This window comes from Dendrobates tinctorius, unplaced genomic scaffold (genome assembly GCF_039654945.1).
Source record: "Dendrobates tinctorius isolate UK_male_01 unplaced genomic scaffold, ASM3965494v1 ptg000319l, whole genome shotgun sequence".
Taxonomy (NCBI): domain Eukaryota; kingdom Metazoa; phylum Chordata; class Amphibia; order Anura; family Dendrobatidae; genus Dendrobates; species Dendrobates tinctorius.
Genome location: NW_027361986.1, coordinates 2620512 through 2633727, shown reverse-complemented (window position 1 = coordinate 2633727; position 13216 = coordinate 2620512).

Here is a 13216-nt window from a genome sequence, read left to right as displayed (position 1 = left end):
AGCTTATCTAGATGTGCCCCCTTTTTGGAACTAATCTACTGTTTCCTGTAAATCTAAGTAAATTAGTAGTGCATGGTGGTGTGATACAATTTGAAACAATCTTTCATATACAGGCCAGGTTTTTCGGGGCAGGTGTCGTATTGATAAATGGTGTCCTTGCATTTTCCCCTTTTGTAACACACTCGGCACCTTTTTTGCGGCTTACCTTTTCTTTCAGTTGGTGGGGCCACCCCTGGGAAATGCTGACCTGGTACGATACGAGCACCTTCCGTTCCGGAAGTTTGGGGCCCGTTCCTTCCTGAGTGCCAAATATCAGGGCCTTATCCACTACCTCCTGGAACTGAAGGTACGACGTATCAGTGTGTCATGCACATCGTGACAGCAGGAAAGCGATAAGCATTGCCATTTGTACGATGTGCACGGCCAGCTTTTTCTACCACACCTTGGCCTTTCTCAAAGCACTATACGATTGGAGGAGTTGATCGGAGAGATCAACAGCCCCCCATGTTTTTGTTGTACCCCAGTATACAGTCCGGTTTGCTGACCTGTGTAGAGGTACCTCATACAGTGCTGAGAGCGCTGCCATTACCGTGTATGGTGGTCAAGAGAAGGACATCACTCTTGTCCTTGTACTTGACCACCAGCAGGAGGTCACTACATTGGGCTCTGCTGTCACCCCTTCTGAGCATCTGCCCAAGTAGTGTTTTCGGGAGGCCTCTCTGATTTTTACAGACAGTAACGCAGGCTGGGTACCACGTGCAGAGAGAGATTTGTAGAGTGGGATGCTGGTATAAAAGTTGTCGGTGTAGAGGTGATAACCTTTATCCAGTAGTAGGTACACCACATCCCACACAATTTTCCCACTCACTCCCAGGACAGGAGGACATTTAGGGGGTTCAATCCTGGTGTCCTTTCCTTCGTAAACTCTAAACCTGTGGGTGTACCCTGAGGTACTCTCACATAGTTTGTAGAGTTTAATTCCATACCTGGCCCTCTTGCTGGGCAAGTACAGATGGGATCTGAGCCTTCCTTTAAAATGAACTAAGGACTCATCCACACAGATGTCACTTTGAGGCACCTACACTTCAGCAAACTTTTTGTTGAAGTGTTCGATGGCCTGCCGAACTTTGAACAGATGGTCAAAGTTGGGGTCATCTCGTGGGGGACACTGTGCATTAGCAATATAACGCAGGAATTTGTGGATGGCCTCAAAACATGTCCGGGCCATGACCATTCGGAACACTAGAGTGTTGTATAAAATATCAACACTCCAATATTGTCGAAGTTCTGGCTTCTTCAGGATCCCCATGTGAAGGACCAGGCCACAAAACTGTATAATTTCAACTGCATCTACAGGAGACCAGTTAGAATATGATTGTGATGAAGTCCGCTTACGCTGAGTCAACTTTTTCCTTAGAGTGGACACTTTGGGTCGTGGCACCCACCCACCTAGGGGGAGCTGACCTTGTGAGGAACCACCCCCTATACAGGGAGTGTCAGGGGCAAGACCAAGGGGGTAAGCCACCACGACTGCTGGCACCAGACGGCCGGCTCAAGGAAGACACAATGTGAGTGTCTGATGACCAGGGACGAGCAGGAAACAAGACAAGACAAGACAAGACGTAAGTTCAAGGTATCTTCATTAAGGCAAATTCAGGATAACACTAGGTGCAAAACGTGATAACAAGCAACACACAGCAAGGTGCGTGCATAGCACGCCAAGGTCCATGGAATAGTACGTGCTAGAAGGCAAGCCCGGTTACCGGCAAGGACACAATGGCATCGGACTCCGGACAGCTGGCAAGGATCAGGCATCAGGCTGTAGTCTTCATGCTTACGATCTCTGGCAGTGATGGCAGGTTCCGGGAATCCAGCAGGCAAACCAGGGCACAGGCAGGAGGCACGACAGATGTCCAGGCATGGTGCGTGTTAGGGAACACGACGAGGTCCAGAGCAAGATTCCAGGCAGGGTGCGTGCTAGGGCACACCAGGGTCCAGGGCAAGGTGCAAGGCAAGGTGCGTGTGTAGGGGACACGCCAGGTTCAAATGTGCAAAGTATGGCGCATGTGTAGGGGACACGCCAGGGTTCAAAGTTCAACATACAAGGCAGGGTCCTGCACGTGCCAAGGGACACGCCAGGGTCAGGTTGAAAGCAGAGTCCCGCTCGTGCAGAGGGCACGCCAGGGTCAGGGTTCAAGGCAGAGTCCTGCACGTGCAGAGAGGCACACCAGAGTCAGGGTTCAAGGCAGAGTCCTGCGCGTGCAGAGGGCACTCCAGGGTCAGGGTTCAAGGCAGAGTCCTGCACGTGCAGAGGGGAACGCCAGGGTCAAGGTTCAAGGCAGAGTCCTGCGCATGCAGAGGGCACACCAGGGTCAGAGGCGGAGTCCTGCGCGTGCAGAGGGGCACGCCAGGGTCAGGGTACAGACTAGGACCTGTACGTGCTAGAGGGCACGACAGGGTACATGGCTAGACCTGTGCGTACTTACAGAAGCACGGGGAGGTATGCCACGGGGCAGGTGAGGACCTGCACGTGCTAAGAGAGGAGCACGTAAACACAGTGCAGAGACAGCGTGAGTGCAAGGAAGCACAGTGAGCATGGCTGGGGCACTGGCTAGCTGGACGGGCTGCAGCACAAACAGGCGGGTAAGACTCCAGCGAACCCGACTGGGGCATAGCAGGCGACACAGCCATCACTGACCGATGAGCATGGCTGAGGCACAAGCAGGCGGGCACGGCTAGGGCAGGCACGGCTGAGGCACAAGCAGGAGGCTAGGAAGGCCAGCCGCATGCAAAGGGCACACGGAGAAACAAGGCAAGGAAAAGCAAGAAACAAGGCAAAGCTAGGCAGAGTACGGAACAATGAGCGGAACGTAGGCAGAAACACAGAGCCAGGTCAGAGCGAGAGCAGAGCTAGCAGCGGAGCGTAGGCCGAAGCCCAGAGCCGGATCAAGGGAGAACCTCGAGACTAGCGGAAATGTGCAGAGAGCACCAGAGGTAAGAGAGGAGGAAAGGTGCGTATGCCAGGAGGCACTACAGAGCACCATAGGTAAGAGAAAGGAAGCAAGGAAGAACAAGCAAAGACAGAGAGGATGAGGATGAAGAATCCGAAAAGTAAAGAAATGTGGGATCTTCTCCCTCGCTATCAGTGTTGGAGGCAAGAAAAGCATATACACCTCCTCCAATGAATAGCGCTGTTGGGATGAACGTGATGGGCTGGACTTTTTTTATTAGTATGGTGCTTGTATGTACTTTGTTTATAACTGTATGTGTGTGTGGGGGAATAGTGATTGGTGCAGCTTTCAGAGTCAAACATACGTGTCTGAGATCATACAGCCAGTGCCTGATACATACTGCCCTCGTATTGGGCAACATGTTTCAGGTGTTCTTTTTAAAGCATTACACACTGTAGTTCCCATAGACCTTGATCAAGTCGGGACTTTTAGAATTAGAGACTCTCTTTTCTGGCCAGCGTATTCTTTGGCTAATTGCTGCCAATTTGGGTAACCCCCCCGAGCTTGTCCTGTGCTCAATGATGCCCCTTGTGGTACCTCCTGTGGTTGCTACTCTCACACTCTCACATTCCGATGAACAATTAAATAATATAGTCCATGAATGACCATACCACACTACGCTTAGCATACAGTATGATACGCAAATAACAGCATTATACATAGCATATGTGACTCACATAACCATGCCATACAGTATAACCCCAATCATAAAGTGCACAAATATTATACAGAACATCTGACACATTAGTGCCACACGACAATTAAATAGGCTGTCCCGTCACAAGATATTGATGACTAGTCTGTTGGATAGGACATCTACTTAGATTGAGGGGTTCTAACAACCAGCACTCCCACTGTTCAGTGATACATTATATGTATACACATTGCACTGTGCAACTCCTTTCAATGTTTAAAGAAAACAGGCCTTCAAAAGTAACCGTCGCTTTAATTTTTATTTTATATCTCTTTAGTACTTGTGAAAGTAAGCAACTTAGATCTTATCAGAGATATCTGCTTCTTTTTCTTCCTGGACTGATCATTAATTCTCAAAATTCTCCATTCATGGGTAAATCTGTATTTAGCAAAAACAGATTTTTACATTACTGAGATAGGAGATGACAGCTGCTACTGATAAGATTCTAAGTATATGTGAGGGGGGAGCTTTGAGTTTAGCTCTTCCCTTCTGTTGCCATAGAATCTTATTAGTATCAGCTGTCATCTCCTATCTCAGTAATGTAACAATCCGTCTTCACTGAATACAGATTTTACCCATTATTTGAGAATTGTGAGAATTATTGATCATTTCCTATACAGATGCACAGGCCGATTTTTGGTATCCTCTGTATAAATGCAAAACTCCCTCCAGGTATGTGAACACTGTCTTTTTCAGGTGGAGTCTGCCAGGAACTCAACTGAGAAGGTGCTGCACAATGCCAGAATGAATGAACATAAACAACAATGTCAAAATGACTTTCCATACACATGTTCCGTTTATTTCTAACTTCTTTTAACTGCCTCAGGCATAGAAAACCGAGAAGCGGCTAAAAGAAGCAACTCATTTATTCTTTTGGTGGCTTACGCTTAGAAGTTGCCACTTTTTTATATGTGGAATAGAAAAAAAAGTCTAAATGATGTAGTGTGCAGACCGTTTTTTTTTAAATCTAAACTGATGGATCCATCATTTCCCAATTGTAGAAATAGACACAAGGGGAATTTTTAAAGTCCCTTTTCCTTGTGGCTGTGTTGTGTTCAATTGCAACAAATTTCTCAGAATAACAAATGCTTGATACATTTCTAGCATCCCTACAATTAACACATAGGTATACTGTATGTATGCATTTTTTACACTTTTTTATTCAATGACTGAGTGGGAATTATGTTTTTTGCTACAGTACTTTTTTAAAGTAGTATAAAAAGTAGATGTATATATATATATATATATATACATTGTATATATGTATATATATATATCGAATATATAAAGCTCAATGTGTATACGTATGTATGTATGTGTGTATGTATGTGTGTATGTATGTATGTGTGAATGTCCAGGATTGGCATCCGCACCATCGCAGCTACAGCCACAAAATTTGACACAGTCACATGTCTGGACTCCGAGAGCATCATAGGCTATGTTATGAGGCGAAATTTTAACCCCGCGCGTTCCAATTCACCAAACAATTTTGCCCCTATCTCCATAATGGGGAAAAAGTGTGTGCGCATCAAGCCCCGCCCCTCATTATGTCATAATGGTTGCCATAGCGATGCTGATGTCATCATAGGTTGCAAGCCCCGCCGCTCATTATGATGTCATAATCGTTGACTATGGGATGGAGGATGTGTGATGGGTATATGGGCACTGGACTATGGGATGGAGGATATGTATGACGGGTATATGGGCACTGGACTATGGGATGGAGGATATGTATGACGAGTATATAGGCACAGGACTATGGGATGGAGGAAGTGTGATGGGTATATGGGCACTGGACTATGGGATGGAGGATATGTATGACGGGTATATGGGCACGGGACTATGGAATGGCGGATATGTATGACGGGTATATGGGCACGGGACTATGGAATGGCGGATATGTATGACGGGTATATGGGCATGGGACTATGGGATGGAGGATATGTATGATGGGTATATGGGCATGGGACTATGGGATGGAGGATGTGTGATGGGTATATGGGCATGGGACTATGGGATGGAGAATATGTATGAGGGACTATGGGATGGAGGATATGTATGACGGATATATGGGCACAGGACTATGGGTTGGTGGATATGTATGATGGGTATATGGGCATGGGACTATGGGATGGAGGATATGTATGACGGATATATGGGCACGGGACTATGGGTTGGTGGATATGTATGATGGGTATATGGGCATGGGACTAAGGGATTGGAGGATATGTATTATGGGTATATGGGCCCGGGACTATGGGATGGAGGATAATTATAATTTGTTATAACTAACCACAGTTAGTTACTATGCCCGGGCAGCATCGGGCTCTTCAGCTAGTATATAATATACACTGTGTTCCAAATTATTATGCAAAAAATATTTCCTCATATTTTCTCTAAATTACCTATATGAATTGCAGTCATTGTTATTTTCCAGTCATCTAATATTCTAGTATAATTGCAATGTTTTTGAACAAACTGCCTATGAAAACAGTATATTTTTAAAAATAAGAAACACTTAAAATGCATGTTCCAAATTATTATGCACAGCAGAGTTTTCAACCTTTTTATTTTTATTTTGAACAAAAAAATGGTCAATTGTGAAATTACAAGCATTATCAGCTTATTACAAAATGAAATCAAACAGTTTTCAAGTCAAAACTTTATTCTAGGTGATGTTACATTTGCACATAGGACCCCTTGTTCGAAAGAAGCTTCTGAACTCTCTCGTCTATTGAATTTGTCAGTTTTTGGATGGTTTGTGCTTCAATTGTTTTGCATGTGGACAGAATACCCTCCCAGAGCTGTTGCTTAGATGTGAACTGCCTCCCGCCATCATAGACACTCCTTTTGATGATGCTCCAGAGGTTCTCAATGGGGTTGAGGTCAGGGGAAGATGGTGGCCACACCATAAGTTTGTCCTCTTTTATGCCCATAGCAGCCAGAGATGCAGATGTGTTATTTGCAGCATGAGACGGTGCATTATCATGCATGAAAATGATCTTGCTGCGGAAAGCACGGTTCTTCCTCTTGAACCATGGCAGGAAGTGCTGTTTTAGAAACTCCACATAGATTATGGCGTTCATCTTTACCCCTTCAGGGATCCTAAAGGGGCCGACAATCTCTCTCCCCATGATTCCAGCCCAAAACATTACTCCACCTCCTCCTTGTTGGCGCCTTAGCCGTGTTTTCATGGGGTGTCCATCAACCAGCCAACCTCCACTCCATCCATGTGGACCATCGAGCGTTGCACGGCACTCATCGGTGAACAAAACAGTTTGGAAGTCAGTCTTCATGTATCGTTTGGCCCACTGGAGCCGTTTCTGCTTGTGTTCAGTGGATAGAGGTGGTCGACAGGATGGCTTACGCACAGCTGCAAACCTCTGAAGGACCCTGCATCTTGTTGTTCGGGGGTCGTTGGAGGCACCAGCAGCTTCAAAAACTTAATATAAATAACTCAGCCAACAGCGCTAGCGCTACAGACTACTCAGCAGCAAGATATTAGGACAATACCACAAAATTAGTCCAATAAAAGATAATATATAAAGGCTTAAATATCTGCGCTCATATGTAGATCTGTATAGAGGATGAACTCGCCATTAGTATAAGGGTGGAAAACTGAGTTCAGGACAGAATAGAGAAACATTCAGAGTAAGGTACCGCCCTCTTGAGAATTTCACATGAACATAAAAATCAAAAATAGCGCGGTGTACTCCAAACCCACATACATAAGCGGCATATAAAAAATCACTGTTTGGAATAAACAGAAGAAACTGTCCGCAGGAAGGTAAAGAAATTACCTGAAGAAGGAATCCGTTGATTCAGAAACGCGTTGGATGTTTTTTGAGCTTCCCCGCTCTCCATAGCTAGTCACGTGAGTCATCAAATTTAATCAGTTTCAGGGTAAACTGATTAAATTTGCTGATGACACAAAGCTAGGAGGGATAGCTAATACTAGAGAAGAGAGAGAGAGGATTCATAAAGATTTAAATAAACTGGAGAAGTGGGCAGCAACTAACAGAATGGTTTTTAACAGGGAGAAATGCAAAGTACTACATCTGGGCAATAAAAATGAAAAAAGCATATATAGAATGGGAGGAATAGGGCTAAGTGACAGCACATGTGAAAAAGACTTGGGTATACTAATAGATCACAGACTGAATATGAGTCAACAGTGTGATGCAGCAGCAAAAAAGGCAAATGCAATTCTAGGATGTATTAACAGAAGCATACAGTCTAGATCACGTGAAGTAATTATTTCCCTCTACTCCTCTTTGGTCAGACCTCATCTGGAATATTGTGTCCAATTTTGGGCACCACATTTTAAAAAAGACATCAACAAACTGGAGCAAGTTCAGAAAAGAGCGACCAGAATGGTGACCGGTCTGCAAACCCTGTCTTATGAGGAAAGGTTGCAGGATTTGGGAATGTTTAGTTTGCAAAAGAGAAGACTGAGAGGAGACTTAATAGCTGTCTACAAATATCTAAAGGGCTGTCACATTGTAGAAGGATCAACTTTATTCTCATTTGCACAAGGAAAGACTAGAAGCAATGGGATGAAGCTGAATGGGAGGAGACACAGATTAGATATTAGAAAAAACTTTTTGACAGTTAGAGTGATCAATGAGTGGAACAGGCTGCCACGAGAAGTGGTGAGTTCTCCTTCAATGGAAGTCTTCAAACAGAGGCTGGACAGACATCTAACTGGGATGATTTAGCGAATCCTGCTTTGAGCAGGGGGTTGGACCAGATGGCCCAGGAGGTCCCTTCCAACTCTACCATTCTATGATTCTATGATTCTATCTCTATAAAGATCTACGTATGAGCTTCAAAAACTTGTCTGCTGCTATGACAAGGCATTTTTGCAGCTGCTCTTTTAACCTGACGCAATTGCCTGTTGGAAAGAGTCCTCAATTTTTCCTTATCAGCACGCACACGTGTGTGCTGGGAATCAGCTACATACTTCTTGATTGTGCGATGATCACGATGAAGTGTCTTGGCAATGTTGATTTTAGTAATGCCTTGACCTAAATACTCCACAATTTGTTGCTTCTCAGCAGCCGACACATCCTTTTTCTTTCCCATTTTGGCAAAAAATGTAGGCTGCTTAATAATGTGGAACAGCCTTCTTAAGTAGTCTTGCCTTTATTTGGACACACCTGCCAAACTAATTTGCACAGTTATCTGCAATTGCTTTCTGTGATATAAAGAGCCCTGACACACATCACCATCAATGAGTTTAAATGACAAACAAAAAAATTCTAACCTTATCACTCCTAAACTCTTTTTGCATAATAATTTGGAACACAGTTTATATAACTGTTAGGCGTCTGGTTTCTGCAGGAATCCAGAGCCTCACATCCTGCGGTCTCCTGCTGTCTATCTACTGCAGAGAAGATTACTTTGCAGCAGACCGCTCCAGAGACTAAGTTCCTCTGTGCTCCTACTGGGCATGCTCACGAGGCGATCTCCCGTTGGAGATCAGGAGTCATGTGCCCAGGTCCTGCTCCAGATCTCATTGGTCCATCTCGGAGATCTGGAAGGTTCCGCACGGCTATAAAAAGCACGCATGACCGTTCGGCCATGCGCTAGTATAGACTTTTCAAGCTAAATGTGTGAATGGTGACGAATGTATGACTCTGGTGACTGACTCATTTGAAACCCCTTCCCTCTGATATTACACATGTGGATAGAGAATTAGTGCAACAGTCAGCGCCAGTCAGTGGCAAGCCTTAGGCCACTGTGCACTCCGCACCTCTACTCTAGCGTCTGACATTGCGCCTGCCTCCTAGCTTTGTCGACCAGCGGCCGTGCCCTACGCCGCGCTGCAGTTGCAGTCCTTCTTGGCGTCCGCAGTAGCGACGCTGCACACACGGTAGGTCTAGACGTACACAGCTCCTCTGCCTTGGGTCCTGCTCCTGTGACCAGATACCGTGTGTGCATTTCCCTGTGGTCTGTGACTCTAACAGACTCAGTGTTTTTGTATGTTTATGTTGCGGCGCCTCTGTGTGTGAACAGAGCCCGCTTTGCGCACTTCGGGTGAAGTATAACCCGTGCGTATTATACCGCCATATTGCTCGTCTGTCATTACCTAGCAGCGGTGTAACATCTACTGCACGGTGGACCCCGAGCGGCAAACGCACTTTATCATTTATTTTTATTTAGTGCGTTCTGCCGTTCCTAACATATAACTACTTTTACTACTTTAAAAAAGTACTGTAAAAGTACTCTGACAAAAAACATAATATATATAATGTGCATACTGTATATACTCGAGTATAAGCCGACCCGAGTATAACCCAAGGCCCCTAATTTTGCCACTGAAAACTGGGTAAGCTTATTGACTCGAGTATAAGCTGGGTATGCATTGTCCCCTCATCCCTGTCCTGCTCTGTGTGGCTTTCCTCCTCCCAGTATGCATGGCTTGGCTCCCCCATCCCATCCTTCTATGTATGGCTCAGCTCCCTGTCCTCCCCTGTCCTCATCAGTGCACCCCTGCCCTCCTCAGTGCTCCCCCTGTCCTCCTCTGTGCTACCCCCATCCTGCTCCGTGCACCCCCGTCCTCCTCAGTGCTCCCCTGTCCTGCTCCATGCTCTTCCGTGCTCCCCCATCCTGCTCCATGCTCCCCCATGCTTCCCCCATTATCCCCATCCTCCTCCGTGCTCCCCCCATCCTCCCCCATCATACTGACCCTCCTGTGTCATCGCTGAGCGTCCCTGCATCCTCCATTGTCCCAAGGTTATGAATGGTGACGGCACGCCTATGAGAGTGGCGTTGCGTCCATTTTCATAACCTTAATGAGCGGTACCATGTGACCGCTCAACACAGGAAGATGCTGCCAGCCCTGGGACAACGGAGGATGCAGGGACGTTCAGCGATGGCACAGAAGGGTGAGTATAATGTCCCAGCAACCTTCTCCTGCCACTGCTCCCCCTCCCCCGCTGGTTTCTGCATAATGACTCGTGTATAAGCTGAGGGGGTATTTTCAGCACAAAAAAAGTGCTGAAAATCTCAGCTTATACACGAGTATATATGGTGTATATATTTATCTATATAAATGTGTGTATATATATATATATATATATATATATATATATAATGAGGGAAATAAGTACTTGATCCCTTGCTGAATTTGTAAGTTTGCCCACTGACAAAGACATGAATTGTCTATAATTTTAAGGGTAGGTTAATTTTAATATTGAGAGATAGAATATCAAACATAAAATCCAGAAAATCACATTGTATAAATTATATAAATTTATTTGCATTTTGCAGTGAGAAGTAAGTATTTGATCCCTCTGGCAAACAAGACTTACCATAATACTTGGTGGCAAAACCCTTGTTGGCAAGCACAGCAGTCATTTTTTGTAGTCGATGATGAGGTTTGCGCACATGTCAGGAGGAATTTTGGTCCACTTCTCTTTGCAGATCATCTCTAAATCATTACCAATTTTTTGCACAATGAGGAATAAAAAACCTTGATAAATTTCCTCAATATCTTTTTTTCAAAATTGCATTTGATTGAAAAATAGCTAAATAAGTGATCTTGCTTTTTTATTTTGACATCACCAGCATTAAAGATTGACAGCAGTTGTCACAAGTCGTAGATGCTACATCATTGTTGCAGTACTGTCAATAAGGAGCTGTAGCAGCTAATGGATAACTAATATTTTTTTTCCAAAAATTACCTACCCTAGGTCCATTTTTATTTTTTTTGCAACCCCATAAAGGCAAATATATTGAACTCTTTTTTGACCAACACTCTACTGTGCTTACAGAATGTAAGGGTTTGTGCAGAAGACCATAAAAAGATGAGTGCGATCTGTCGTTTTGATGAATAACACTCATCAACATGTTATTCTATTGGGCTATGCACATGTCGAATTTTCTTTTACTCGAACCAAATTGTAGCATGCACGACTTGCCTCTGATTGGATGGCACTTGGGCATTAATATCTATAGGTCCATGGAAAACTTTGGATTGCACTGGGATGACATTGATTTCAATGGACAGACTGAATAAAGAATGTTGAGAAACTTTTTTTTTCCTCAACCACCAAAAAAAAAAATTGGATCACACTCTGATCACCCTGTGATCAAACTCTGATCAGAGTGTGATTAGCATTTTTGGACCAATCTTCTTGGGTGGAGAGAAAAATGGTCATGTGACCCAAGCCTGATGTACTTTGTGTACTGTAGGACACAGCCTATGGGGGCTAGCATACGGCCTGCCGACAGTCACTGAATCTTACATAATCAAAAATCTCCATATAACCTTGGTGGCAATTTATTCATGTAAAAGGTTCCTACATTGCCGTTTATATGTGTGCCATATTTTTGTAGAGATCTTTCACCAGTCCTTATGAATATCTCATTGCATTGGACTGCATTCCTCATGAATGCTCACATTATAAAGCACACATCATGCCCCATCTATGGAAGCAGAACCAGATTAAAATAAACATTTCCACTAGAGAATGAACATTCCCTGTACAGCAGGCACATTTATTCATGTCCATGACATGAAAATATAGCATACAAAGGTGTCTACATGGAATAGAGAAATGCGGACATGTGTGTCGTTCACTAGGAGGGTGAGGCATTAAGAGGAGGGGTCAGGTGGGACCAAGCTGATTCTCTGCCATCTGTCTAGTTCTCTAAAACTCAGTGGAGAACTCTAGACCTATGGCTCTGTTCACGAGGGGAGAGATTTAGACCTCTCAGGAAATATCCCAGTGTAGGCCACACCTGAGCACTGCTGTACACCCCCAAGAGAAACACGTTATTCTTTCCTTTATGCTAATTTGGGATGCGTGCCATCACTGCATCTGTGGGCAGACTGATGCTCGCTGTTCGTCGAAACTACAGTACTGTATATCCTCGTTATAGGATCTGGAGTTAACTTAAGTTAGCAGCAAGCATAAGGCTGTGTGCCCACGTTGCTTTTTTTAGCATTTCCGCCACATTTTTGCAGCCGCGGAAATGCTTAAAAAACGCACCCCCATGCAATCCTATGGAATTCCGCAGTTGCTCTGTCAATGCTGCGGATTTTACCGCTGCAGAATCGCATAGCTGTAAAATGCACAGAATGTCCATTATTTCTGCGGAATCGCAGTGATTCCGCCGCCATAGGATTGCATTGAAACGCTCACTTTATGCATGTGGCTATGCCCACCATGCATAAAGTGAGAGCTTCATGTGTGGATGGTACCCAGGGTCTGGAGAAGAGGAGACTCTCCTTCATGCCCTGAGTACCATAACCCTGTAAAAAATAGAATTAAAATAAAAAATAGGGATATACTCACCTTCTGTAGGCCCCCCGAAGCCCTCCCGGTCGCCATTGTCGCTGGCGGTAAGTTCCGCTCCGTCATCAGAGGTCATTGTTGCAAGGCATCCCTGGGAACGGAAGTTGCCGCCAGCGACAATGACGACCGGGAGGGCTCCGGGGGGCCGACAGAAGGTGAGTATATCCCTATTTTTTATTTTTTTTTATTATTTTTAACATTCTATC